The sequence below is a fragment of the Tursiops truncatus genome, chromosome 18, assembly GCF_011762595.2.
Source record: "Tursiops truncatus isolate mTurTru1 chromosome 18, mTurTru1.mat.Y, whole genome shotgun sequence".
Taxonomy (NCBI): Eukaryota; Metazoa; Chordata; class Mammalia; order Artiodactyla; family Delphinidae; genus Tursiops; species Tursiops truncatus.
Window position 1 is genome coordinate 14,964,557 of NC_047051.1, and position 27,561 is coordinate 14,992,117.

Below are 27,561 nucleotides of genomic sequence, written 5' to 3' on the forward strand. Positions count from 1 at the left end.
TTCCTTATCCACATTCTAACCCTGTGAAGTAGTGTTATTTCCCCCTATTTCAGAGATGAGGAAACAGAGGCTCAAAGAGGTTAAGGAACTGGGCCAGAATCACACAGACAGAAAGTTGCAGAACTGGAATCCTGAGCCATGTATCTTAGCTCCCAGGCCCACTGCAGGGGCAGGGCACAGCACCCATGGAGCCACATGCTGGCGTTTTAGAGACAGCACAGTTACAGAACAGAATATAGGAGGTCCAAGTCTGTAGCTGGAGGTCAAGTTACTCACAGGGAAAAGACAGGGGTCCAGGCCTCAACCAAGCCTTGCAGGCTGGCTGAGCTGCGCGGGGTTTGCTAGGCCAGAAAGAAGACCCCTCCTTTACGGCAGAGAGAGGTTCGTTCTATCAACAGAATGAAAGGAGGGAGCGGAAGCTAGGGTGAAGTAACACTACAAATGTTTAGGCAGCTTTCAATCTGCTCCCCTACTGAGCGCTAGCAGCAGACGGACCAGACCTCGAAGCCCACCAGGGCTGCCACTGCCCCAGCTAGCATCACGAGCGTGCCAATGCCACCCGTCTTTACCACCGACAGCACCACTACCACCAGCTCGTCTCCACTACCCTTTGGCTCCTTTTGTTCACTCATATTTTATGGCTTCTTTCCCACGCCTTCTTCCTCGGCTGTCTCCTATGAACTAACTGAAAGGCAGGAAGCCAGCACAGAAGAAAAGAAATTGTTTCTTGTGTAGCCTCCACTCAGTCCTCGGCAGGACTGCAGGACTAAACTATGATGCTTACTATATACCTACATAGTGTATTTTCAAAAGCTCATTCAATAGACAAAACTGAGATCAAATCCTAAATCTGCCCTTAAACATGGATATTGGACATGTTATTTAATGTCTCTAAGCTTCAGGCACCTTGTCTTTGAATAGGGATAAAATCTCTACATGTGGGACTTCCCTGGTGGTGCAGTGGTTAAGAATCCGCCTGCCAACGCAGGGGACATGGGTTCGACCCCCGGTCCAGGAAGATCCCACATGCTGTGGAGCAACTAAGCCCGTGCACCACAACTACTGAGCCTGCACTCTAGAGCCCACGAGCCACAACTACGGAAACCCGCGTGCTCTAGGGCCCGCGGGCCACAACTACTGAGCCCACATGCTGCAACTACTGAAGCCCACGCACGTATAGCCCATGCTCCGCAACAAGAGAAGCCACCGCAATGAGAAGCTCACGCACCGCAACAAAGAGTAGCCCTCGCTCGCCACAACTAGAGAAAGCCCGCATGCAGCGACGAAGATTCAACACAGCCAAGAATAAATAAAAATTTTTTAAAAACTCTACATATTAGAATTATTGTGACAATAGGTGTGGGGGGAGGAGAAGTTGGCACAGTTCAAAGACAGCTGAATCTGCAACTGAAGCTGAGTGTGGGACACCCTGCCAGCCACTCTGAAGCCTAGGTCCTTCGCTGACTGCAGATACCTTGAATGTTGAGACCACTGGCAAGAAACAGCGAAGGAACCAAGAGAACTGGGACTTGGGGATGATGGGGCTGGATGTGTGAGGCCTTGGTAACTGTGTGTGGGGAAGAGAAGGTGAATTTTGGCAGGCCTAACATTCATTTGTGAAAGCGTGAACGCTTTTAAATGCTGCTTGTTTCCATCGGCAATATTGTGAACAATATCACGCTAGGTGCATTAAACAGAAAGAAATTTATTCCAGGGAGTTGGGTGCTTACAAAGTCTTTGGAAGGGCTGACAGACAAGTTCTGGGATGGCCTATAGCAGGGACCCCACAACAATGCAGATGGGGCCACCAGACCAGCTACCAGCCTGAGGTTCACACTGAAGCTATGCGTTCCAGACCCGCTCCCATAGCTGTAAACCAGGGACAAGGAAGCCAGAGTCTGGAAGTCCCCACAGCTGCTCTGCTTCTGCAACTGCTTCTCAGTACCCAGGAGCCTGGAGAAAGCAAACTGCAGTGCTGCTGCAGGACAGCCTCCCCAGAAATGAAAGTGAGACAGCCTCCACCTCACGTCTGTCTTCCAAATCCAAACATAGGCATGTATAATCAGCAAGACCTAATTCTCATTCAGAATCCCTGCTGCAAGGGAATCTGCCACGCATCAGTTTTAGAGTCCCAACATCTCCAACTAGAAGCAGAGTGGAATGGAGGTTGAGCAAGCAATCCACAGCCCCCTGTGCTTCAGAGACTTTGGAACTCCACAGATTCTGACTCTGACTTTGCCAAATGTCTCCTTCCCGCCACCCTCTCCATCTACTCTTCAGCATCTAGAATCTAAGACCTTATATAATCGTCTTTTTTTTTTTGTAGCTCTTACCATTTTGATAAAAACATCCTTCTTATCTCGTTTCAGTACATTTTAAAGCTCAAACAAATGGGTACTTATCTTTTCTCTTCTGTAATGTGCGACTTTACCTATTTTTCTCGTATGTATGAATTTCAAGGTCTAACTCTGATAAATTTCAAGTTTAACTTAGGAACTTAATTTAGTAGGCAGTTTATACAAATGACACTAGAAATCCTACACACAATAGCATTACTGACCTTCAGATGATACAGGGGGAGGAAATGGGGCTGAAAAATTCCTTGTTTTATTATACGATTGCTACAAAGAAGAATTCTTTACTGTCAACAGGTTTATATACTTCTATTCACTTTGCCTTAAATGCATTTGTGTTTAGGTTTTGTTTTTGCTAACCCAAAAGCTTAGCATGAAAAATAAAAATGAACATTTGGCTTTCATTCACTTTAGTCAAAGACACAAGGCATTTTTACATTAACTGTTCTATGCTGTAGCCCTTTTTTTTCTTTAATTACAGCCTAGCCTAGCTTTTGTATGTTACCTATAATTTAGGAAATGTTCAAACTTATACAATAGTGGACACTTTTATTTCATTTTTATCCCTACAAGCACCAATGATCTGAAGCAAATCCCAGGAACTATTTTATCTTTTCAAAGGTGTAAATCCAAATTACCACAAACTTTAAAAATAACATTAACTCCTCAACATAATTAAACACCAAGTCAGTGTTCACATTTACCTATCCTTTAAAATAATCTTTTTTTTATTATGCCGAAGTTTGAACATACACCAAAAAGGCAAAATAATACCTCCTCTATGAGCATTACCTAGCTCCAACAGCCATCAACCCATGGTCTGTCTGGCTCATCTCCACCCCAGGAGATGACTCCCCTTAACCTTATGCTTTTGAAGTAACTCCCAGGCCTCATATCATTTCTGTAAATATTTCAATATATACCTATAAAAGATAAAGAGTCTAACATGATCACAATACCAGTATCACATGTAACAAAATAATAATTCCTTAGACAGTGTTCAAATATCCTGATCTCGTGAATGTCATTAACGTTACTACAGTTAGTTAGAATCTGGACACTTTTTAAAAATAGGATCTAAAGAAGATCCACATATTATAATTGATTTACATCCTTTGAATTGCCTTCGCGCATAGAGGTTCCTTTTCCAACCCTTATTTCTTTTCCTTGCAATACATTTGTTGAAGAAACTGGATTGTTTGTCCTGTGAAAGTTCCCACAATCTGGATTTTGGTGATTGTAGCCCCGTGGTGCAGTTTAACATGTTTCCCTGTCATGTGTATTTCCTATAAATTGGTAGTTGGATCTAGAGGCTTAAGCACGTTCAAGTACTTTTTGTCAAGACTGTGTCATAGGGGTACTATGTTCTTCCATTGCAGGGGTGCACAATATCTGTTTGTAGTGTTGTGATATTAGTATCCATTCATGCTCAATGCCTAGATTCATCCATTAATTAATGGTTACGAAATGGTAATATTTCTTCTTCAATTATTAGTTGGATTACTTCTAGAGTGAGAAACTTCCCGTCTTCTTTTGACTATCTCATGGCACAGTTCATATTTAAAAGGAAGAATAAATGCTTGATTTTTCCCTCTTGTCTATCAGGTTTCAAATAATGAGTTGGTTCCTTGGCATCCTCCAATACTGACCACTTCATTTGCGCTTTTTCAAGTAGCATTATGAACTCATGAATTTAAGCATATTTGAACTATTTCTATCCACTGCAGTAATTGTTCTTACTGACGCCCATATTTCCCATCTTTGACCAAGGTAGCTCTTGAGTTCTAAGATGATGTTAGAAGTCTTTGCCATTTTCCTTGCTAACTGATATGACAAGACTTTCTAAATTCACGCTGTATATTATGCATGGAAGTGGCCACTTCTTTAAGGAAGCCTGGTTTCTTTTAGGGGAAAGTGATATTAGAGCCCACAGTCTAATGTTAGCAGTTCTCATTGCTACTGGGCTGTCCCCCAACTACCCCAAGATTATAAATCTTTTAGGTAGGGATTTGAACTGGGATCCAAGTAAGGTCCATACACTACTATTAGTTATATATCTTTTTTTTTTTTTTCCCGCACGCGCAGGCTCAGCGGCCATGGCTCACGGGCCCAGCCGCTCCGCGGCATGTGGGATCTTCCCGGACCGGGGCATGAACCCGTGTCCCCTGCATCGGCAGGCGGACTCTCAACCACTGTGCCACCAGGGAAGCCCAGTTATATATCTTAAATCTCTTTTAAATTATGGGTTCCCCCATTTATTTTTCCCATGTCTTGTTGATGTTGAAGAAGAAGAAGAAAAAGAAGAAATTAGATTATCTGTTCTTTAGAACTTCCTATATCTGAGTTTTGCTAATTGCATCCCATGATGTATCTTAACATGCTCCTGTGTCTTATTTTCCTATAAATTGGTCACTGGGTCTGGAAGCTTGATTAAGCCAAAGCTTTACTGATTATATTTTCTCTCCTAGCTTTCAATCCCTTGGAGTTTATATAACAAAGGAAACACATTTGATTTTCCTACCCAAAAGTATCAAAAAGTTTCAGACAGAAAAGTGGCTAGAAACACCCCACCCAATATTTATCCTTATGTATTTCAGTACAAATTATTTACCTTTAATTCCTTAAAAATAAAAACAAGGAGCAGGAGATAAATAAGACTGAAAATGGCACTATTGCCTTTCAACACATCACTTTCTTTGCTTTTCTCCATATCACTGCAAGAACTGGACATCGTAGCTAAACAGAAAGCCCTGCCTGGACTTTCTCACTCCATCATCCTCAGCATCTTCTAATTTAGAGCAATGAAAACATTCATTTTAAAAGAAAGAATTTGAGCAGCCAGGTCTGTGCCTTCTATAGTTATTCTCTGCTTCAACAGAAAATAAACTTGGTTAACCAGAACTCAGCTTTAAAAAAAAAAAAAAGCCTTTGCTCTTTACAAAGATACTTTGTTATCAGCCTTCTAGAAAGATGTTAGATATTAATCTGCGGCTGAAGGGTTGGGAGGGGGGAAGGGAGGGGAGTAGAAAAACTCCCAATCAATTGGTCATGAGCATGATCTGAGCTCATGAACCTGTATCAAGAGGCTTAGTGTAACTGGATTCTTGGAGAATATAACAGAAAAAAAGGCTGTTATTATCTACAAGTGACTTTGCAGACTAAACAGAACTATGAACAGGTATAAATCTGAAGGGGACCGAGGTCACGCGGCTGCCTAAACTTCACTCAGAGCTTTATCAGCCACGGAAGTCTGCCACACGAACAGCACACGTTTCAATGACGGGCTGACTCATTCCAACAGGAAAGGAGAGAACCTGGTTAAGTGGGCTCAGAGCACTTTCACGGAGCCCATCACAGTCTGGCATCATTGGCATTGCTTGCTGCACTCAATCGACAATGCAGAGGTGAAGCAAGGAAGGTAGAAGAAGCTTCTGGAACAGGGCAATTCTGTGGGCTAAACTGTGAAACCTACATACAGTCTCTGCTGTTTGCAGCCCCTCTGACCTGAAGTCACGAGGCTTCATTTCTCCTGAGCTCTGCCATGCTTCGTACCTAACGAACCCTGCTGAACTAGGGTAAGTTAACAGCCTCCAACCTCTCCCAGGTGGATCTTGGACTGGGTGAAGCAACTGGTATCTGAGGTGAGCCCTGAACACCTTGACATCCTTGGTCCCTCCATCTCTGGCTTCAGCAACACACTCCATAGAACAGGGTGTCTGCCTCAGTTTCCCTCTAGTTTCCCACTAGGTGGTGTTCCCGCTGAGCTTCATGTATGTGGCTGAACCCTGACACTTTGCTGTGCACGCTGAATCTGGGCCTCCTGCATCTGCAGCCCAGGAACAGTTTTGGGGTGCTACACCATCGCAGTCTTCCCCAGTGGAGACGGCCCTGGACCACAAGTCTTGAGCCCAAGCTCGAGCTTTACAAATCTCATTAGACTTAGTCATTGAACCTGTGAATTCCCATTTCTTCATCTGAAGACTAAGGACACTATTCACTACACTCCCCACCTTTGATGGTGGTTAAATAAAAGCAAGATAATGAATTAGGTTGTGCTGCCTCCCTCCTGTCCAGGGCTTGTTTCCCCACCTGCCTACTGGGCTCTTTGCATTTCTCCAGGAATAGTCTCCACCTGCAGCTGCTTCCCACGTATCCACCAAGATCCTTCTGGATACTCCAGATGGGCAGCCATGTGGCTGAGAACACCCTGGAGTAGTTTGAATGGGCACAAGCATAGCAAGAGTCTGTCTAAACCGTCAGGTAGAAGGAAATTACCACGAGTGACAGATTCTTCAAATCTCAGGTAGAACAGCTCACCCAGGAAACAATTTCACACGTGCACGGAGTGAAAAGCCTCACAGACCCAACTCTGGTCTCATTTGGTGACAGTCACCCCCATTGGAACCAGCGTCAACAGAGCTACCTTTGAAACAATAGGCAGATTTAAACATAATGAGCTATATCTACATAATGTGGCCAAACAGTAATATGACTTATTTCACAATGCGCTTGGCAAAACCAAGTGGACATGGTTAAGACTCTTAGAGAAAATTGCTCTGAAAAAAACAAACAAAAAAAGTGTCCTGTTCAATAACGTACCTTAATGTCCAATATATTGAAAACAAGTCAAGAGGAATAGAGAATCCCTACAAGTAATACTTACCCTTCTCTAGGAGATGGTTTAAAACTGGAGTCGTCTGTCACAGTGAAGTTTGGTCCTAGAACAGCAGCTCTACTCTCCACAGAGGAAGGATGCTCAGCTGATGGAGAAAACAAGCAAATGCTACATGTCAGGCATTGGTTAGGGACTTAACGTTTAATTTCTCAGTTAGTTCTCACAAAATGCCATTAGGCAGATAAAGAAATCAGTTCAGAGAGAATTAGTGGCGCACCAAGGGTGCAGAGCCAGCAAGTGTGGGAGTTAAGGACCTTTCCATTTCAGCCCACTGACTCCTCCGTAAAAGGCAGATTTAAAGCAAAGCACTTCCTACTCCAGCCGGCCCAGCAAACCTCCTCACATGTGTATGGCTGTCTTTGTCGGGATTGGGAGCTGAGAGGTGGGAACTCGACAGAGAATGTCAGAATGGGCTGCACTTCTGCTTTCACTCAGGAGTCATGGTTACCATTTTGTGCTTATGAAACTACGACCAAAATGGCATTATATGGGGTAATTTTTGCATTTTTGTAATTCAAAAATTACACCTCTACCTTGCACAGCAGATTCTAGCCCTGAGATTTCTTTTATCTAAGATTATCAAAATGCAAATCCAACCAAGATGCCAGCATGGCAGTGGTGAATGTGTAAACTGTACAGATCTTTGGGCGGAAGCTATTAAAATTTAAAATACAGAATTCTTTTGACCTAAAATTTAAAATACAGAATTCTTTCTTTCTCATCTAGAAACTTAACTATATTAAGACCATGTAGTACTCAAAGATCTGTAATCAAGGACATTCATTTCAGGATTGTTTATAAACGTGAAAAATTGAGAGCAATGCAATGGGGATTGGCTAAATAAATTATAGTACACATATAAAATGGAATATTCCGCAGCCACTAAAACATACAAATGTGCGTTGACATGAAAAATATGCCCAAGATATGTCGCCGAGAGAAAAAAAGCACACTGTAAGACAGCACGCATAAAATTATCCCATTTTTGTAAATAATAAAACATACAGTTGTATATGTGTAGGGAGAAGATCTGGAATGATATTCACCGAACTTTCACAGTGCCTTTTTCTACAGGGTGGAACTAGGAAGGGTCCTACTTTCTATTTTTTTTTATTACTTCTACACTTTTAGAAATTCTTATTTATATGAATATTTTTACTATTAAAAAACATTAACAAAGATTTGTGTTCTATTTTTAGTTTGGGGCTTGGTATTTGGGATATGAGAACATAACCAATGTGTCAAGTCTGGAATCGGAAAGGAGAACAAAGGGAACTGAAAATCTCCAAAACATGATGCTCATATGAGAGACAACTATTTATTTGAGAATGGATTTGCTGGTAGCTTTCAAACACACAGCTGCAGATATACATATTGTTGATGATCCAGAACTGTCTTTGAGATTTCTGGGGGAAATGGCAGAATGAGAGTATGTTTGCATGACTCCTCTCCCTAAAATTCATCTAAGTAAACAAAAATCAGTTCTGTTTATGGCTGGGTCTATACATTTTTCAGTGCAACAATCAACCTTACTTTCAAGGAGAAGCTTCTCTAATGGGGTGTTTTGGGGCCTCCAATGTTAATGTAAAGGCTCATGAGATCATACAGACAAAGCTGACTGTTTCCCAGTCAGCTCTGTTCCTGGGAGCCTCTGAAGGGTGCAGGTCAAGAACACGCGCTGTACCAAGTACAACCCCCCAGGGCAATGCTGAGTGGTGGAGCCTGGGGAGGGTCTGAGACCTGGCTGGCTGGCTGCCCACCTGGCTGCCTAAAGACCTCACAAGGTGGCTTGCCAGCGGATTGGGTCTGATTTCCACAGACTCAACAGATGGAGTCTGATTTCCATCTCTCATGAATGAACTTACTGCCTTACGGAGGCTGATACAAACAAATAGCCTGCTAGAGAATTAACTGGCTAGAGAATGGCCTGTCGATGAAACCAGCTAGAATGTATGATAGCACATGAGGGTCTTCTCTCCTTTTGTACAAACTAATGGCAAGTTCAGTATTATCTGCAGGTTATACCACAAGCATGGCTTCACGTCAGGAGCAGGAAGTTACAGAATCTGAATGTGAAATGACATCTGGCCCAAACAACTTGGTGCGCCCATCGCCACAGTATAGTTACACCTTCCAAATGGCCAGATGCAGTTCCTCCACAAGACACCCTCTCTCAAGCACATGTCCAACTTCTGGTTCTTCATCTCCCTTTCTACACCCCCCTTCTGAAACACAGTACATCACAACAGATTAGATTTCTGCTGTTTGTTTGTATGTTTGTTTACAATCATATTCTATTTCTGCCTCCATGAGCTCATTCTCTGAATCATCCTGAATGCGATGTCTGATGCCTTGCAAATTACAGACAGACCATTTCTGACTTTGCTTTCTCAGATGGCTAATCAAGGCCATCATATGCAGAATTTACTAGCTCTACTATGAAAAGATACAGTAGTCAGGATAAGATAGGCTATGCTGAGGTAACAAGCAAATCAAAATCTCACTGATTTAGCACATTTACTTCCTATCATTGCGAGGTCTAACGTGAGATGGCAGGGCCCTTCTCCATCTGTTGAGTCTGGATCCAGGTTCCATCCACTCTGTGCTCTGCATACTAATGCATGGCTATAGGCTGACTGCAGCAGAGGGAGACAAAGATGGAGGAGAGCACGGGCTCCTAAGAGCCTCAGCCAAAGTGACCCCTGACTTCCCGTTCACACTTCACTGAGCAGAGCTAGTCACGTGGCCAATACAACTGCAAAGGAAGCTGGGAAACGTGGTGGACCACTGGATTATTTGGAGAGTGCTAGCTGCATCTGAAACAGAAAACTACCCAATTTCCAGGTTTTTACAAGTCCTTTACTATCACCCTCATGTACCATTAAGAGCTGTAATCAGAGGGCATCTGATGCTTCAGAACTGTTCTCTTAGCCCCTGTCTACCTTTACTGAATGAATATGATTCAGATCACTGACTGAGGTTCTAAACATCTAGGTTAGACTGGAATACAGAGTAAGACCCAGTTTCACCCGTGAGAAGTACATAATCTAGTAATAGAAACCTTATGTTAATAAAAGCAATATTATAGGGCTATATGACTATAACACAAAATATACAATATATACAAAAATATAATATAAATATATATAACATACATTTAAAGATATACAACTGTAATATAGAGGAAGATTAAATGGCGACTAGACTAAATGTACAAATCAAGTTTTATTAGAGAAATAATTCCATCATGAAGAATATGGGATGTGAACTTGGAAAAGGCAGAATTTTGAATATGCTTCCAAAGACTCTTGAAAGGTTGAGGCATATGAGGAGCATAAAGTAAGGCAGTGGGTGTGATTGTGACAACATGGGCGGGGGAGCCGGGGGGCGGGGAGTTTGATGTGTCCGGAACATCGGTAAATGCAGGCAAGACAATAGCTGGAGATGGGGTGGGACGCTAGGATGAGGCCTTGAGTGCCACTGGGCTGGCCTGGGACTTGGTCTAAAGGCCAATGAGACGTACTGCTGATCTGGGGGAAGTGGAAAGTAGCCAACCCTCGTTTAGAAACACAACCCCGGAATCAGAGTCGAGACGAGCCAGGAAGCTGCTGCAGCAGCTCCAGAGAAAGTCCTTATTCCGATGGCCCATCTCCTGCCAGGAGCCTCCTGGATTTGAATCTCTCCAAGTGCCAATGCTCACAGAAGCTTCTCAGGTGTGCACATCTAGACACGCCATTACCCATCCGAACAACTCATTCCTTCTCTACCCCACACTCAACGCATCAGCAAATGCCACTGGCTCTGCTTTCAGAACAAACGGTGAACCCGACCACTCCTCCCCAGTTCCTGCCCTCCCACCTGAATCCGAGCTGCCAGTCTCCCGAGGCTGATGCTTCAAGAACCCAAGTCAGGGGACTTACCTGGTGGCGCAGTGGTTAAGAATCTGCCTGCCAGTGCAGGGAACACGGGTTCAATCCCTGGACCGGGAAGGTGCCACATGCCGCTGAGCAACTATGCCCATACGCCACAACCTCCAAGCCCGCGCTCTAGAGCCCACGAGCCGCAAGTACTGAGCATGCGTGCCACGACTACGGAAGCCCGCGCGCCTCAAGCCCGCGCTCCGCAATAAGAGAAGCCACCGCAATGAGAAGCCCGTTCACCGCAATGTAGAGTAGCGCCAGTTCACCGCAACTAGAGAAAAGCCCACGCACGGCAACGAAGACCCAACGCAGACAAAAAAAAAAAAAATTTTTTTTTAATTATTAAAAACAAAAACAAAAAAACCCAAGTCAGAGCTCCAGAACCCCCGGAGGCTTTCAATCACACTCAGAATTAAATCCAAAGTCCAGCCCCGGCCTTCGTGCTCGGCTCTGGTCTGCTCCAGCCACGCCGCCCTCCTCGCTGCCCCGCTTCCCTCCTCCAAGCCGGCGCCCGCCCCAGGGCTTTGGAGCCAGCGGCCCCCAGTACATCCCGAAGCTTTCTCTGGGCCTTCCTCCTGTCTCGAGAGCGCCACACCTGTCCCCCTGCCCTCTCGGCGTCCCCACTGCTCCCACCCTGAAAGTCCACGCTGCCGCGCCCCCAGCCCCACGCCAGCGCGCGGCACGCAGCAAGCGCTCCGCAAAGACGTGCGTGTTCAGGGAACAGTTAATAAACGGCAATTTCAGAACATCAAGTGGAATAGAAATGAGGAGAATAAACTAAGAAAGGCTAATAGGTTAAGTTCCATTCCTCCCTCATAGACCTTAACAAATATCTCAGACCACATTCTCATTCCAAGCGCCTCCACTCAGGTTTAATTCAGGCTCAGCTTCAGGCCCCTGTCTCAAGGGTAGGACAGGGATATTCATCAAGAGCGCCCAGAGGCCAAAGGAAAGGCCAAACCAGACACCTGGCGGGTGCCGCCCTGCACCCGTGTTGGAGCTACGGGTGTGTTCCCACCCAGGCCAGTGGGGAGAGAGAAAGTGGTGACGGGGGCCCTGACATACAGACCCGGACATGGGGCCTGCATCTGCTCCCGGCCTGCAAATCACTGACTCTTTCAGACCTCATAAGTGTTCCCGTAAATAAAAGAACACTACCCCCAGTGTTCTTACAATGGTAGAACTAAGAGTTACGTGAGCAAGCAACTTGTACCCTGAGTGTGGATGAAGATGTTTGACCGTGTGTCCATCCACTCAGGGAGGGGCGGGGACAGAGTCCCTCCCCGGGCCGGCTCCCCTCCCTGGGAGCACCAAGGGGGAAGAAGGAGCTGATGTTTATGGGAAGATGTGAAGGAAAGTCTCATTTTCAATCATCTTGAGAGCCAAGGAATGGTTCGCATGCTCAGAAAGCCTTGAAGGTTTACATCTGTGACGCCTCCTGTTGTTTTGACGGAGTCCTTTTTTTAAGCTTAAAAAGGGGAGCGGAAGGAAATGTGGCCATAATCCAGTAAATTAGCTTCTGGGAGACCCCGCTGTATGATAAGCCCTCGCCAGGGGTTCCCAGCACGCCACAAATCTCCTGTTTGCGTGCCCAGGGCTGGGAGGCCACAAGTCACCCGGCAGCCTCTGGTCACAACTGAGTCCTGAGTTCACCTTTGTCTGTTTCAGGCTATTTCCATCCATCTCTTAAGATTCAGGTAAGAATGATTCAACAAAGACAACAAGAAAGAGAACAGAGATGGATGAGAATAAAAGGGAGACAGAGAAAGTCTGTGGTTTTGTACTAGGAAAAAACAATCCATCTCTTTGCCCTTCAATACCTGATCCATTTTCTCCACCTAAAAGGTGAGGTATGTCAGGAACTCCCTACCTATAAACTAAGGACATTGGAAATCGACTGAGTGGCCTGAAAGAGGTCAACAGTGGTTATCATCCCATGATGTACCATGTCATACACATGCCCTCCTGGGCTTTACCCCAGAAATTCTGATTCAGGGTATGCGTGGGTGTATACATAGATGTAAAGGCCAGGGAGCGGGTAACGTCTGTATTTTTAATGCCCCCAGGTGGTCCTGACTCAAGAGTGTAAGTTGTGAACCACTCTAATAGGGAAGAGGGTCTGGAATGATGCCAGCCACAGAAGATTCTGCCCATTGAGCAAGATTCCTTCTAGAAGAGTCACTTATCAGCCGTGCCAAGCTCCAAGGTACAGAGAGGCTCACAAGCCCCCAGAATATTGGCCTGAAGACATGAGCCATGGTCTTTATCAGTAGCAGCTGTGAATTGGAATATTGAGTTGAATTTCAATAACCCACTCTTCCCACTCTCAGCCTCTCCTGACTCCATTCATTCATCAAGGATGTACTGAGCACCTGCAACATGCCAGGCCCAATACTGCAGAGGCCCTGGGGACACAGCAGAGACATGGGGGACACAACCCTTCCCTCCCGGCAGGTGTGGCTCACGGGGAGACGGGCAGTAAGCAGTCATTCCAGAGACAGCCATCTGAGAGCGACTGTTGACGCGAGCCAGGAAACACACAGGACTGGGTGAAGGTATGTGATGGGACTTGCTTCTGCCCTAGGGATCAGAAACGCCATCCTGGGGAAGGAGAGGATGAGCTGATGTCTGAAGGACAGTAAGAGTGAGCTAGGCAAAGATCGCACGTCACACACTTTTACCTATAAAACAGTCAGTAAGCTTTGTCCCTGAGAGGAGACGTTCCCCACTTCTCTGCTATGGTCCCTCAGAGACATGGCACTCAGGACGGCAAAGCAGAGCCAAAGAACCCATAAAAGATCCTCAAACCATCTCACATTCTCGCCACGTGGTGACCAAGGGGCTGGGTTTGCTTGGCTAACTTTATGCATTCATTATCCACTCGGCAATTTCTTGAATGACCTCTTTTTCTCAGTCACTGTGCCAAGCATGGAGGGTACAGGGTTTCATCGATCATAATGCCTAGGCTCCAGAAACTCACCATCCTTTAGGGGAGACACACTAACAGGTCATTCTAAACTAGAATGTGTATGGAGAACAGTATGGAGGTTCCTTAAAAAACTACAAATAAAACTACCACATGCCCCAGCAATCCCACTCCTGGGCAGATACCCAGAGAAAAACATAATTTGAAAAGATACATGCACCCCAATGTTCACTGCAGCACTATTTACAATAGCCAGGACGTGGAAGCAACCTAAATATCCATCAACAGAGGAATGGATAAAGAAGATGTGGTACATACATATAATGGAATATTACTCAGCCATAAAAAAGAATGAAATAATGCCATTTGCAGCAACATGGATGGACCTAGAGATTGTCATGCAGAGAAAGACAAATATATGATATCACCTACATGTGGAATCTAAAAAAAGGGTACAAATGAACTTATTTACAAAACAGAAATAGAGTCACAGATGTAGAAAACAAACTTATGGTTACCAGGGGATAAGGTGGGGAAGAGAGATAAATTGGGAAATTGGGATTGACATATACACACTACTATATATACAAAATAGATAATTAATAAGGACCTACTGTATAGCACAGGGAACTCTACTCAGTACACTGTAATGGCCTATATGAGAAAAGAATCTTAAAAGGAGTGGATATGTGTACATGTATAACTGATTTACTTTGCTGTACACCTGAAACTAATACAACAGTGTAAATCAACTATACTCCAATAAAAATTTTAAAAAAAAGAGGATGTAAAATGGGAATTAATGATGATATGAAACAAGATGCTGTGAGAACTGAGATAATATGCAAGCAGGCAAGATGCTTAGAAGAGAGCCCGGCACATAGTAAATACTCCATAAATGTGAATCATCATCATTAGAAGACGATGGCACGTAGGGTACCACGCAGGGTAGAGCAAAGTATTATAGAAGCACCTGGCTGGGATGGCTGGGAAACAGTTCCTGAAGGAGATGACACCTGAGCTGGATTCCAAAGCCTGAAGAGGAAGAATCAGCCTCTGTCATCTCAGCTGGAGGACGCTGATAAAAATAGCTAACCTGCACGGTGTGCTTACCATACCCTAGGCACTGCGCTGTCCTCATTTTACAGATGAGGCCCCGAAAGGTGAAACAGCTAGAGGTCACACGCACAGCAAGTGGAAGACCAAGACCTGAAGGTGAAAGGATCTTAATCCAGAGGCTAATTTTTTTCTAGTCGTTATATTGTTGAATTTAGAAAAAATATATAACTTCAATAAAGAACAAAGAATGTATGAATATCCCTGTACCCATAACCTGGAACTCATTTAATCATTTTCATATTTGCTTCAGTTATTTTTTATAAAGGCACCAAAACATCTACAGAAATGTCCTCTTTGGACTTCTCTCCAATTCCATTCCTTTCCTTCCCCAAAGATCACCTTTATGGTGGCTCTGCTGTGTCCGCTTTAGTCCTTCAGCTTTCATTGGGCCACATGTATAGGTATCCAGAGACAGTGAGATAGCTGCAACAGTAAGTAACAAGTCATATTGTGTGTTCTAAATAGCCAAATAAACTGTCTCATTCCCTATGTGTTGCTCTGTAACTTGCTTTTTTTCAGGCCACATTATATTTTGCATGTGATATGATGATACTTACAGATCTGATTTTTTTTTTTTTTGCAGTACGCGGGCCTCTCACTGTTGTGGCCTCTCCCGTTGCGGAGCACAGGCTCCAGACACACAGGCTCAGCGGCCATGGCTCACAGGCCTAGCTGCTCCGCGGCATGTGGGATCTTCCTGGACCAGGGCACGAACCCGTGTCCCCAGCATTGGCAGGCGGACTCTCAACCACTGCGCCACCAGGGAAGCCCTACAGATCTGATTTGTTTGCAGGATTCCATCTCATGCCACCGCTGATGTGTCTGAGGCCCCATTGATAGACACTAAGTTGTTTCTACCTTCCACCAGAAACACTGCTGCTCTGAACATCATTACACAAGGCGAAAATTTCTTCAGAAGCTGAACCTTTAACCTCAATATGTTATTAATTCCCTAGTGAAATATTAAGACAAAAGATGGAGATCAAGTATAACCAGCTGGTGCCCTAGAGCAAGCACTAACAAAAACCCCTCCCACCTGCAATGATTCCTTGAAAACTGAAGGAGGAATTTGCTCTATTTGATAGCCATTGGCACGAAGGAGCTACCTCCTGGTTAATCTTTTCAAAGTTTCTCCCTCAGAGCTGAAAGGGTAGTTCTCTAGCCTGTAGATGAGAACCACCTGGACTGCTTTAGCATCACCAGAGATGCATGATTTAATTGGTCCGGGGCGTGGTCTCAGTGGCACCATCGGGTCCCTCACACCTGCCTGGAAGCACTGCCCTGATAAACATGCCGCAAGTTCACACCTACCTTGGGACAGGCAAGACCACCCCTCTCCCCGCTTCTTGGAACTCTCCCCCCACCCCCATCCCCCCATACCATGTTCCACAGAAGAGCCCACTTTGGCTGCCCCGGGCACTCTAGTCTTCCTCTGGCTGCCCTGGCAGAAATTTTGTCATGAGTCTGAAAGAACACAGCAAACTCCCTGGCTGCGTTCAGTTGCGCTACTGGAAGCTGAGAAGGAAATACTAGTCAAGGAAAAACTAGGGCAAGAGGAGAGAGATTACTTCTGTTCCACCAGCCTTTCATGCAACAACTCACTTTACCAGTATTGACACTGCTGTCCACTCGATGATCAGGGCATTTATATCATACAAGGCATACGGCACTTGTGTCTGGAAAGAACAGTAGCCAGTGTGAGACTTTACAGCTATGCTGATGGGGAACCGAGGCGTCTGCGCCCATTTCACAGTTGAATAAACGAGGTTCCAAAGACTGGGTGACTTAAATCAGGACCCCCAGACTTTGAGATTTTACATACCAGTAAAAGAAAATACGTAATAATGAGACAGGCATAATTATCTTGTCCACTGACATTTTTAAATACCACCTCCTATGCCCAGTGTCTAAAAACAAAAGAAGAATACTTTAACTACAACAACAGAAGGAAAAAAGACCCTTATCTTAGAAGAAAGTCCTTAAAATTGAATAAATTTAGCCTTAGAGAAAACTAAACCCATTGTTCTTATTCTCCTGCATTTTAATGCAGATGGTGAAAACTTTGCCCTAGACCAGCACGGCCCATGGACCTGCAACTGGCAACTCTTGAGTTAGAGCACACAATTTTAGAATTACAAAATATCTTTCAAACAACCGTGTTCAACCACCCCTACAATGCTTAAGTTCCCTGTGTAATATACTTGACTAGTGTGCGTACAGCTAGTTGTAAGAACAACATTTTGATGAGGCCATTTTGACATGTGGACATCTTGACATGTACAGTATAAAATTATAATTGAGGCTTTGGGGTAACAGTAGAAAAAACTCAGCTACTCTAAAATACAAATAAAGATGTGAGTCCTTTCAGTATTTTCAACCTAACCCCAACTCCACTCCACCCCAGAGACCCGTCATTGATCTTCAATGTCACCATATCCCCATCTTCAGGCAAATCAAAAGGGACAAGTGACAGGGAGTGGGGGAGGCCCACAGATGTATCAGGAATGGGGCCTGGGTCAGGGAAGAGCTGTGAGCCGGGGGGGGGGGCAGGGATGGGGGCGGGGTAGTGGAATGGGCCAAAGGCATCTATTTCACACTCAGTTCAGAAGAGAAGAAAGTTTAATAGTAGGCATAAAGCCACTTGTTATGTTCTGCTGTTGCCAAAAAGGGTTGATTCTATCTTAAAAGGCATATCAAAATGTCCATGGTGACAATTCACCACAACTGCATCAAAATTTCCACAGCAACCAGACAACCACGTCAAAATTGCAGAATTTGGTCTGATTATCCCCAATAACAACAATCTAAAGTACTTTAGACATTCCCATCTATTAGAAAGATCTTCCTTATGGGAAACTAAGATGTATTTCTCCATGGCTTCTGCCAGGGTCCCAGACCTCACCAAAAAGGCCTTCATCAAAAGAATCTAATTCCTCTTCCTCGTGACAGCTCTTCAGATCATCACACCTTCCCCCAAATCACTTCTTCAGGCCAGGGGCCTCAGTCCTCCATGAGTTCCTGATGTGATGTGGTTTCGCATCCTCTCCCAGCTCCACACACCATCCTCCGAGTGTGTTTTGCCTTGTTTCTATTGCTCCAGAAGTGCGGCATGCAGAACCCGATTCCGTTCTCCAGACATGGCCCTCCCAGCGGATCCATTGCCCCCTCCGTGCTAGGTGCATCCTCTGTTCACACGCCTAAGGGCACACTAAGTTCTCTGCCAGCCGTGTCACACCACTGATGCTGCAACTATGTTGTCAGCATGTGGACCCAAGCCTGGGTCTTCCAGCTTGTAAGCTGGGGCACTTTCCCCCGCACCACACAGTGCTGAGGTCCTCATGGCCCCGTCCTAATGGGAAAGGGAGGTGTGAGCACATTGAGGCTGGTGCACAGCTCCGGAAGAAGACACAAACCCGAGTGCACTCCTTCCCTTTGCCCTAATGCTTGCTGGTTAGACACCCTCTAAGTACAAGCAACACGGCCTCCAGCTGCTTGGACCACATCCGAGTCACTCCTGCTACCAGACATAATCCCCATGGCACAGCAACCTCTTGGGGGAATAGAAAACCAGCAATTCTCGAGAAACTGTGCAGGCCCCCTGGCTGCCCCACTCCCATATTGCCCTTGAAGTTTGCCTGCCTCGGGACAGGTGTCTCAGCCCCTCTCAGAGTCACAAACAGCCCTGGGAACAGTAGGGGGATTTGACATAGTGACATCCAATGCTTGAATAAGCAGCAAAAATCAGAGAAACTTCCAAGGGGAATGAAATCAGTAGGAGATACATCGTCTACCACTTTTAACTGACTTTCCCTCAGCATGAAAATTTCTCTTCTGCGATGAAAGAACGTTTCCCTGACTCTGCCCCCACCTCCCTCACTGCATTTCCCTTTAAAACATTTCATATGGTGGGTGAGACCATTGTGAACACATTAAAATTATGAAATGCTTATGGAGATGCATTTAACGATGGACCATTGCAGCAGACCTTCTCGTGGTGAATAAATCCTGACTAAGCTGGCTGTTGACTCTAGATCCAAGTGTTAACCGCACACACACACACACACAGACACACACAGACACACACACACACACACAGACACACACACACACACACCAGCTGCAAAACCATCACAAGATAGAGTCTGTCACAAACTAGGGCTTCAGCTGTGAGACGTTCCCCATTAGAGTTAAAATTGCAGGGTGGCGGTGACTCACCATATACCTCATTTAGAACAAAATACCTCTCGAGGGTCCCAGAAGGATGCGGTCCATTCACTATCCCAGTGAATCCTAACTTCTCAACCATTCATCTTCCTCCCACCCTCCCCATTAATTCTGCATTCTGCCAGAAGCCAGCCTCTCTAATTCTCATTATTCCTGTTAATCTTGATAAAGATGGTGGGGCTAACGAGAAGGAACTGTGTCTCAGCACAGAGGAGACCATCTTCCACTGCAGGACAGGACGTCAGCATTCAGATTTCATGAGCATCAATGTGACTTCTGCCAGCGGAAAAGTTGCACATGGAGACAAGGCTCTGCTTAGACACATATTGTTTTCCTCTCATTATACGGGCATTTCCAAGAATATTCAAAATGCGACACAAATTAGGTGTGGCGTGAGGCTGCAGAACATACCGTTCGTGGTGGGAAATGGCAACCTGGCTGCAGATGAGGAATCTGTGGTATGGCAGGTGCCCTCCCCGCGTGGCAGGAGTTTGTGTTTAGAGGCTCCCCAGGGATTTCCGCGTGGTTACACAAGCTTGGAAAGGACCTTGCCCATAAGCCCTCAGCCTTAAGGAAACCAGGTGGCCAGAGGCCCTTTTCTGTTCTCCAGCCTGTGCAGACAGGAGAAGGAGCGAGATAAGGGTCAGGACACCCATCCAGGCCCGTCTTAGAGCTGCTGCGGGCGCCAGGCTCTCTGAGCATCAGACCAGAAACACCTGCGTAGGAAGCTCGGGCCAGGGCTCTGCAGAGCCACATAGGCACTCAGAGATGAAAGCCCGTGGTTTATTATAGAATTCTTGGGGTCCGCTGAAATGCTCCACTATTGTATGTTGCGTGCTGTCCCCAGCGAAAAAGTAGAGTCAGTCAGACCCACTCACTGCACAGGTGAGTGTGTGTGGCATCAGGCTGGGATGCTTCACTTCCTCCTTAGTGCGCTGCTGTGCTTCTCCAGGTACGTGTGCACACGTGTGTGAGACAGAGAGACAGAGATGGGGACAGAGACACAGACCTGACATCAACACAGCTAATGACGGCAAGGTTGGCTGAAGCGATCAAGCCCCAAACCGCTGAACTTGGATTTGTCATTCACACCACTCCCTGAATGTCTAAGACTGGCCATCACGCTGTTACACACATGCACACGTGCACATGTGTGAATGCACATGCGCTCACACAGAAACTGGGTAAGAAAAAGATTCACTGTAATTCTTCTGGTTTCTGGGAGGACAGCGAAACCTAGGATGGAAGTGAGCCGAGCGTGAGAATTCCTGGCCACCTCCATCCATTCTCTTCCATTTAATGCTGACCTTGTACACGCTCAGCAGGCTTGCATTCCTTTATATGACGAATGACATCATTAGCGCACCATGGCAACGATGTCTACTCCTGTGGGCCTTTGGGTGTTGAAAAGGCGTCTCATTGGTCAGAAACCCCATATCATTTACTTCTCTTAGTCCTAGATTCTTGAACTGCTAAGTCAGTTTTACCCCTACTGTCTGAGGAACCAAGAAGGCTAGAGGGAAAAAGCAGAGTTGACCACGACCCCTTTCTTGGGTAAACAATCAATTTACATACAAAAGGAGTAAGACAGAATCTTACCCAGCAGCATTCTGCCAAGCTATGCAATTTGCCATTGACGTAGATAACCTGAGTTCTTGGAAAATTCCAGATGAACTGTATCAAATAATACAAAAACACATTCACGCTACCCAAACAGATAGTTGTCTTCAAATAAGAGTGTTCTAAGTTTTCTCGAGCATCATTAAAATAAGGATTTAAATTTTCATCCTTCACTCATGGTTATAAGTTTATACAAGTAGCCTGGATGAACTGTTCCAGCATCTGCTTGTACAAAGTAAAAGGCACATGAAAACCAAAGTAAGGAGAGTTCTGATTGTGCCTGCCTGCATGGGCAAAACAATGTCAACACTGAAAATACTGTCCGAAAATCCAGTCCTGACACCATGAAGTTAACTCCATTTGAGTCTAGCATCAGGACAGGCCCTACAAGCAGGAAATAATTTAAATATTCAAAAAGAGATACAAAGTAATTTGCAATCTGTCCATTAGTGGAGGCTTTTCAAGACATTTAGCAATTTAACCAGTCTCCAAAAGTAGATATTTCTACTCAATGTAGAGTTAAAAATTTGAAAGTGTCAGTGCGCTGAGCTGCCTGAGTTCTTCTCAACGGAAAAAGTGGACTCCCCAGCTGAGCCACTTAATTGAGCCCTCCAGATACATCACAACCCGAGTAACTCCCCAAAGGAGAAAACGCCCAAGGACTTGAAAAGAGAATGTGTTTCACACCTGCGGGCCCAGGGAGACCCACTCACCCCTGAGCGTCAGTAAAGGAAGAAGCCAAAAATGGCTCTTAATCAGGTACCCCCTAGGGAGGAAAGGCTGTCTCTGTGGCTAGGAATTTTACTTCCTTTGGTCTAGGTCAGTAATATTCAGATCACAGCTCCCAGCTGCTAGCAAATCTGTTCACGTGCCAACTGAGGCTGGTGAAGCCCTCCTTTCTCTGCTAAAAATATATATTTCACCTCTTTTTCCAGAGCAGGACCAAGTGATGCCTTCATTCAATGGTAATTGCAAATATAATTTCTGGCAGGTTTAGCTCTGAGGAACACGGATGTGAGGCCAGATTCAGCTATTCTTGGCATCTCATAGGAATGCCTTTCACTCTCATCTTCCCTGGGCCCCTTAGCAAACTGGAACTTTTAGCTAAGTATTGAACGTCAGCCATGATGGGGCAGGGAGGGAAGAAGAAGTTTCCTAATCCTTTCCTATCCGGCCCATACCAGCTTCCCCAGATTATGAGTCCATTGAGGGGGGTATTCTCACACAAGCCCGAAATGTATACAAACCAAGGAGCTCAGGCCTTACTGCTTGACTGCACTGACACTGTCCCAGTGGAGATTCAGAAAAGTTAGGTAAACGTCAGAGGCCACGCGGCAATGAAGATCCAGGGCCACGACTCCAGCCCAGTTCTGCTGCACTCCAAAGTGCATGAACTTTCCATTGTATAGCACTGCTTGACATTTTTCTTAAGGATTCTCAGCTTTAATATTAGTTAGGGTAACATTCACTGCTATAACAAACAAGCCCAAAACTATATAATGTCTCAAACAGATTAGAAATTTCTTGCACTCACCAAGTCCCAAGTGACTATTCCTACTAGGGCATAGCTCTCCTCCAAGAAGCGATACACCTGGTGGCTCCTCCCACCTTGTGGCTCTGCCCTTGCAAGGTCCGGCTTCCACGGTGGTCATGCTCGTCTTAAGAAAGTAGAAGGGGAAGAGCATGGGGGATCATCTGTGGGGCAGGCCTGGAAGGGGCACACATCATCCCTGCCCACATCCTTTTGTCTAGAAGTCAGTCACATGGCCCCTTTTGAAAAATGTAGTCTAGCTGTCTACCCAAGAAAAAGAGGAAACTGGTGTGGTGCACACCTTTTTAAAAAGCTAAACAATTCGGTATTTCAGAAGTAAACGGCACACACCTCAACAAAAGTTTGTGGTATAAGCTATTTGTTTTTAAAAGACAGCATGTGTTCATGTGCGTCAACCAAAATTAAGATTTGAATAAACTATTAAGCCAGGCCCTCGGATCTATAAACATTTTAAGTATTCAAAGAGAGATACGATGAATTCACAATCTTCCTATTAGTAGATTTGTTTCATGATATTTAGTAAATACAACGACTAAAACCTCTAAAAACAACTACTAAAGACAGAATCAATAATATGAAAGAGTCAGGCTCCCCTCAATATTACACCATCTATAAAAACTAGGCCTGGCCCTGAAAAGTACCTTCCCACTTAGATAGCCCCTGTCGTTTTAGTAGAAGAGACGTGTATCCATGACCCCACAAAGCCAAGTGCTCTGTGAGGCAGGTAAACTCTGGTTCTTTAGTGATATTGGCAGCAAAGTACACAACTCTCCTAGTAAGCCCCGACCATCCTTAGAGCATAACCATCTGAGACTCCATTTACACCTGCCCACATCACTTTGGCCAGTGACGACTTCTCCCCACAGACCATTTTCAGCAGCAAGAGAAAAAAGAAGGTCTAATGAAGACAGTGACAATGACCTAAGCGCTTAGGTCCCTTAGCTGGACAGGGACCAAGGAAGATGAAACTGCATTCCCTTCAGGCCTGTTCATCGACTGTGCCGAATGTCCAGGTGCATGTGGCAGCATTTGGAAACTGAAGATCTGAGCAACGTGAACAATAAACTAAATGTCTATGTTCTCAGATAAACTTTGGGCAGATAAAAGTGAGGTGCTTGAAGCAGGAAAACATTGCCTTTATTTTTCTGGTTTGTTAGATGTGGTTCAAGTGAATGTCTCTTCTACTCTGTTAGCAGCCCTTCCTCTGTCCCCACCCCTATTTAAGCTTTCTTCTTGGGCTTCTGCAGAAAATCAGAAGGGTGGGAGCCAGAGCTTAACATAGAGTCAGGCAGATGCTAAGCGCTCATTTCAAGTCCCCAGCATGTACTAAGCACCATCATACGCAAGTCACAATACGCGGCATTAGGTTTACTATACGGCTCCACAGTAAAGGAGGACCCACTCTTTCCGAGAAAACAAAGGTGCATATTATCTTGCATTTAGTAGAAACTGAGAAACTCTTTGATGCATAACTGAATGAATGATAGACCCTGTGGTCATGCTGTAGGTCAAGGAAAGGCCCCCAGCCTTTTCTAAAAATGAAGACAGTATCAATTTTGCTGGCCCTGATCCCCCCATTGGAAAGATGGCACGATTTTCACTGATAAGGGTGGATGAGAACAATATTAACATAATTTCTCCGTAAGGAATTTGATAATACGATCTGCAAAAGCACAAAAAAACAAAAATCCCAGGATACATTATTAAATATTCTTAAATGTTTGGTGCTACTTTGTCTTTTTAAAGAATAAATACTTATACACACAATTGAGTTCTAAAGTGTACTACTTTATTTCAAGCCTATGAAAACTGTGGGCTGGTTTTTAGGTTACTATTGAGAGTCGATAAAAGTATAGTCGAGGGACTTCCCTGGTGGCGCAGTGGTTAAGAATCCGCCCGCCAATGCAGGGGACACGGGTTCGAACCCTGGTTCGGGAAGATCCCACATGCCGCGGAGCAACTGAGCCCGTGCGCCACAACTACTGAAGCCTGCGCGCCTACATCCCGTGCTCCGCAACAAGAGAAGCCACCGTAAGGAGAAGCCCAGGCACCGCAACGAAGAGTGGCCCCCTCTCGCCGCAAATAGAAAAAGCCTGTGCGCAGAAAAGACCCAACGCAGCCAAAAATTAATTAATTAATTTAAAAATATTGTCTAGGGCATCCCTGGTGGCGCAGTGGTTGAGAGTCCGCCTGCCGATGCAGGGGACACGGGTTCGTGCCCCGGTCGGGGAAGATCCCACATGCCGCGGAGCGGCTAGGCCCGTGAGCCATGGCCGCTGAGCCTGCGCGTCCGGAGCCTGTGCTCCACAACGGGAGAGGCCCCAACAGTGAGAGGCCCGCGTACCGCAAATATATATATATATATATATATATATATATATATATAGTCTAATCGAAATTCATTTCAAATTTCACCAAAGATTCCGATACCTTTTGTAATAGAGGTAAATCATCATCCAACGCATGAAATCTCTCCAAATACATTCTTCCATAAAATTAAACTAGAAAAAAAATGGGAAAATCAGACACAGAGAGCCCAGGATTTATGAAAATGGTTCAGCTCTGAACAAACACATATGGTAGCTGGGCTGGTCAGCTTGCTTAGTTTACTGATCATTTTTGATGGTCACACGGTCTCTCTGAAGCCAAAGATATCATACCCAGTAAGTCCTCTTGATCACTAGGCCAGTCCCTCTGCAGAGCAAGAAACTGCCTTGGCCAGATGGAGATGCCCATTTTAAGTATGAAAGATTTTACCCCGTGCGGTATTTTCTTCAATATGCTTGTTGATTTATTTGGAGACTCTTCTTTAAGGGTCCTTGCCTAAATCTTCGTGTGTGTGTGTGTGTGTGTGTGTGTGTGTGTGTGTGTGTGTGTGTCTGCCAATGTGTATGGGTGTGTATGGGCATGACAGCTCTTTACAATTTGGGGATACCTCCCTGATTGCACAAAATCATTCTTGAAATGACTTTGGCGACTTCATTTTCAGGCCCTGAAATGCAAGTACACCAAGCATCCTGACTTTAATACCCTCAACCCATTTAAAACATCAGCCACCACGCCTATGTCCTCCACCCTCCAAATTTATGTGTCTTCTGTTCCTATTTCCTGTCTTTTTTTTGTTTTTAAACTATGGAGGTTTTCTGAAGGAGCATCCAACATCTCTGTTCTTTTGACGGCTTGTTATTGGCTCTTCATCCCTGCATAATAAAGAAGAGAGGTGACATTTTCTTTTAGCCTTTCTTGCTCTTTTATGTCTTCTATAAGTGGTGTCTCGTGAGCTGCTTTGGCTAGTGTGACCTTATTCTTCCAAGGCTGTCACCGCAGTGACGTTGCTTGAGAGTCTGACCCCGTTTCCTTTTTTTGCTGTATTCACATTTTTATTTCATCTTTTTCTTACATGAGCTTGTTTTCTTCCTCCTGTCTCAGTTTCATTGGAACCAAAAAGAGTATTTTCTTGTGTCCTTCTATTTTTTTCTCCTTAAAAATAAATCCAGTTATTCAGAACTCCTTTGCTCCTTATGCAAAGAGGCTCCATAGATTTTCTTTGACTTTATGGAAGTTTATTGAAGTCTGTTTTCTTAACATTTGTTTGCTGAAATCAACAAATTTGTGAGCACGAACATGAATTATCTTCTAAAAGAAATCCTATTTGAATCGCACTTATTTCTACGAAATGATAAGCCTAAGATCTTCCTATATATTCTATTTTTGCAGAACCCACAGCTGAGCAATTTTATTAAACATGTCTAGAGATGACTATCCTGGAATAGAGTTACCATTTTTAAAATTTGGTTGCAGTTAATTCCACATTTTAATCATTCATTTGTCATTCTATTAAGCATTGAGTTGGACTAGAATTATCCATGCCCCAAAGCTCTCTTTGGTCAGTTGATGAAAACTCCCCAACTCCCACTACTAATAACTTACAGCCAACAGAAAAACCTCATATTCCTGTTCAGCACCTACTGGTCCCAAAACAGTGTACCCAATATCTTCCAAATCAGGCTTAGAAAACCACTTTCCCTGAGAAAACCAAAATTCAAAAAGAGTCATGTACCAAAATGTTCATTGCAGCTCTATTTACAATAGCCCGGAGATGGAAACAACCTAAGTGCCCATCATCAGATGAATGGATAAAGAACATGTGGCACATATATACAATGGAATATTACTCAGCCATAAAAAGAAACGAAATTGAGCTATTTGTAATGAGGTGGATAGACCTAGAGTCTGTCATACAGAGTGAAGTAAGTCAGAAAGAGAAAGACAAATACCGTATGCTAACACATATATATGGAATTTCAGAAAAAAAAAATGTCATGAAGAACCTAGGGGTAAGACAGGAATAAAGACACAGACCTACTGGAGAACGGACTTGAGGATATGGGGAAGGGGAAGGGTGAGCTGTGACAGGGCGAGAGAGAGGCATGGACATATATACACTAACAAACGTAAGGTAGATAGCTAGTGGGAAGCAGCCGCATAGCACAGGGAGATCAGCTCGTGCTTTGTGACCACCTAGAGGGGTGGGATAGGGAGGCTGGGAGGGAGGGAGAGGCAAGAGGGAAGAGATATGGGAACATATGTATATGTATAACTGATTCACTTTGTTATAAAGCAGAAACTAACACACCATTGTAAAGCAATTATACCCCAATAAAGATGTTAAAAAAAAAGAAAAAGAAAACCACTTTCTCTTTCAGAAGAGAACCCAGACAATTATACAGCATCAAGCAGAGAGCTACACACAATTCAGTGCTTAACAGACGCCCTTGATAAGGATCTGGAAGATTCTTGAACTGAAAGAGTGCGGCAAATGAAAGAGATTGAGAGAAGAAATGTTCCTGTGGTCAGAACAATAGAAATACACAAAGGTACAAGAATCTCAGGCCCATTCCTGTAAAAATGTTAACGGCTAACATTTATAAGAGACATACTCGGTGCCAGGCACAGTGAGAAACCATCTGGAGGGATTAGCTCCTCTCAGCGGCCCAATGAGCAAGGTAATATTATTATTATCATCGTTATCATTACCATTACTATCCCTGCTTTAAAAAGGAGGAAAACGAGACATGGGAAGTAACTAGCCTCACATTCAGCTAAAAGGCAGGTTTTAACTCAGAAGCCTTTGTGCTTGCTGGCTGCAGCTCATGAAGTGGGTAACCTGG

General features: G+C 44.6%; 1 long non-coding RNA gene across 1 annotated transcript in view; it reads right to left on the reverse strand.

Annotated features, from left to right (window-relative positions):
- The window catches only part of LOC141276980 (uncharacterized), a 63,951-nt gene that overhangs the window by 28,660 nt on the left and 7,730 nt on the right, over positions 1 to 27,561 (reverse strand). Inside the window, exon 2 of the long non-coding RNA XR_012327470.1 lies at positions 7,018 to 7,114. This is a non-coding gene — a long non-coding RNA (uncharacterized lncRNA). The remainder of the gene's footprint in view (positions 1 to 7,017; positions 7,115 to 27,561) is intronic.